Raw genomic sequence first — 3229 nt, 5'->3', positions numbered from 1 at the left:
AACACACACACACACACACACACACACACACACACATGCACACACCCATGCCTTCATTTTCCATACCCATTACCCCTTTCAGTCAGAGGATTGCAAGACAGGAAGTCAATTATCATGCTCTTATAACAACACTTTTTTCAGTGTGTAAATCTGAGGTTTTTATTTTCAGCACGTAATAGGTTACAGTGAAGGTAATTTCTGTAAGTTGAGTTGTTTTCTAATATGTACTGTATCTTTCCTGTCAAACATCTAACGTCCTTATCCCTCCTTTTTGCGTGTGAGTCTGTTACTCTCTAATCTTCGACATTTTAAAAACCCAATTGTGTTACAAGTGCCATAAAACACTAACGAAAACAAAACGAAACAAACATGATTAGTATCGCATAACCCGTACGTCACGGGGCAATGCAGATTTCTAATTGCTCATAGTCAACAACGGTTTTCCTTTTTTACCCAGTGATGTGTGCAGTCGCTTGGCGCTGTTCTCTTAATATTTTATTTTTTTTAGAAAGTTTTGCTGTTGCAGGTGATTGGAAGGCGCAGCTGGTTCGTCCAACTTCTTTTCTTTCCTATAAATATGCTGACTTTATTCGTGTCTCTTTGCTTTTGCTACGCACAAAGTATGACCGTTGTTGTGTCGATGTGCTTCACTTCAACCCAAACACAAACTTTGTTGTTGTTGGTGGTGGTTTTGCTGTTTTCTTTTTCTTTTCTTTTTTTGGCTTTTTTTTTTTTGGCTTTTTTTTTTTGGCTTTTTTTTTTGGCGTACTTTCGCCAACTTGGCAGAATTTTCTCCAATCCACCAAGGCTAAACATTTTTCCCTGCCAGCTTAGATGTTGTTCAGTGAGTGTGGTGTTGACAATACAAATGTCGTGGCATGACTGGACGCTGTGCGTGATTTTACCAGACACTCAGCAAAGACTTTCATTATGAATAAATAACACGTTTCTGCTCAGGTTGACGTAGGAGGTAGTATTTATATATTTCAATTCCGCATTTGTCAATGGTCATTTCTTTTTTTTTCTTCTTTTTTTTGTTGGATATAATTCACGTGTTTTTGATTACCGCAGATAGAAGTAAAACCTTATACTATACATACATGCAGATGGAAGTTGTAGTGTTTCGGTGGGTGCTCATTTGTTGCTATTGGTAGGTTCTACACTACTTTGTTTACCACTTTTGTTTCTTTTCCATTTGTTATTATTGCCTTTTCCTAGCACTAAATGGTTAATGGTCGGGATTGTGTCGGTGTGCTTTTGCTCACTCAAACATTGATGGTCATTGATTCAGGACTGGCGTTTGTGGTGTAACGGTTAGGCGCTTGGCTGTTGCACGCAGGAGATTCCCGAGTGGGGAGAAATTGTACATGGAATATCTTGGTCTTTCTGCTGGGATGTTGTATCCCTCTCAGCCCGGGTTGGCCCTGACAAACAGGGTCGAAAGCCAGCCTCCTAAACGATCTTAATTCTGTCAATGGGGGCGTTAAAACACATACAGAGTGAGACTCCATCGTTTCGAGGAACATGGGGGAAACACCTAGATCTACCTATCCGCAGTTTGTTGTCATGCAGCTCTCTTTTCTAACCCCAAGTGGTTATAAACTTGACCAGTAAGCACGAGCTCAGGCTCAAGTTCCGTGTTATGTTTCAAGTTCTATCATCCCTCCTGCGCTGTGCACGCTATAATTTTTAAAATTATTTAAATTATGATAACGGTGATGACAATGATGATGATGATGATGATGATGATATGATGATGATGATGATGATGATGATGATGATGATGAAGAAATTCCATCCGGAAACCGAAAGTCTGCTTTTTCTGTTGTTGTTGGGTTTTTAAAATTAGTTGTCATACCTTCCTATCGTTTCCTGGTGTAATGCCGCTGTTATTATCATGATTCAGTGTAAATTAGGTCTCAAACATTCTGATAACACAATAAAAGAAACCCCCCAAAAAAGAGAGAAAAGGTGCAATCCAGACCATCTGTTGTCGTGTAGCTTATAGCAATAAGCATTAATTTTTGTTATTTTCGGACGTTTTCCACCAATCGTATAACGTAGAACTCGGGTGCATGATCCTTTTGCCCGGGATGACTAGCTTATGATCGGAACAATTCACATTCTCCGCACCTCGCTTCACAGCTGATGAATGTGTCCTTAGCGTGTCCAAGCTGGGATTTGTGTCCGTTACATATCGGATATCTATAATGTCGTAATAAAAGGAGTGCGTCATCGGTAGTTGTTGTGGACAGTATCCCGGCCTGTAACTCGGGAGACCGACGTTCGATTCCCCGCCGGGAAATGGTATTTTTGTCTTGATACGGAGAGAGAAGACTGAAAGAGAAGGAAGAAAGAAGGTAGAGACTGATCATTCTATACATGAATTGATATGTACAATAAAGAGAAAAATATTTGTATTAGTATACTACAGTCTCTTCAATGCTAATTAGATCTTGTCAGGTTTTGAGAACTTGGATTTTGCTAGTAATAATTAATAATTATTCATTATCATTATTATCATAATATAGATGATAATGATAATAAATAATTTTGCAACTCATCGACACAAAAAGAAAAGAAAAGAAAAGAAAACAGTTGACATGTATAGCTTGCTCGTTTGAAATATCTGATTCTCGCCTGCGTTAGAGACGGACATTATTATTAATGGTCGTCGGCTTTGTTACGACGTACTTTGAGGTCGGTAAAGCGGTGAACGCCTGATAAAAAATAAACTGCTATCGCGTTTGATATTATGCTGTTAATATTTTCCCTGTGTCTCGGCTCCGGTGTTCTAGCCTTTGCAAAGTAGTTTGTGGACTCGAACGCTTTTGAAAACGTTTTTAAGTTGGCGTGAGCTCCGAACATTTGACTTATATCTTATAGAATCAGTTCAGGGTCGTTAACGAGGCTTATCGAGAAGGCAATTCCACGTCAAATGTAGCCTATCGAGAGTTTTGCAAATCACTTGTTCAAGCATGGATGCACCCTTTAGTCAAATTCCTCCATTCCTTTCCCGCTCCTTCCAGGCATCGAGGAGTACATGCCGCGAAGTAGTTATGCTTTTTCACAGGTCATTTATTTTTGGTGTGATCTAATAGTGTAAGAAAAAAAATGGGGGAGGGGGTTAGGAGCTAATTTGGCTTTTTATTTAAACTCTTGTTCCCTCTTTGATAATATTTACTTCCCTGTCTTTCTCACTCCGCCTCTCTCCCTCCCCCTTCCTCAC

General features: G+C 39.5%; 1 protein-coding gene across 1 annotated transcript in view; it reads left to right on the top strand.

The window, feature by feature from the left end:
* Window positions 1-324: 324 nt before the first annotated feature.
* LOC101860577 (heparan sulfate glucosamine 3-O-sulfotransferase 1) overlaps window positions 325-3229 on the top strand; it is a gene marked incomplete in the record, with an annotated part of 35737 nt that continues 32832 nt past the window's right edge. Inside the window, 1 exon segment of the mRNA XM_013083386.2 lies at window positions 325-546.

This window comes from Aplysia californica, unplaced genomic scaffold (genome assembly GCF_000002075.1).
Source record: "Aplysia californica isolate F4 #8 unplaced genomic scaffold, AplCal3.0 scaffold00228, whole genome shotgun sequence".
NCBI lineage: Eukaryota > Metazoa > Mollusca > Gastropoda > Aplysiida > Aplysiidae > Aplysia > Aplysia californica.
Note: the sequence above shows the minus strand (reverse complement) of the source record. Positions and strands in the feature narration are given on the sequence as shown.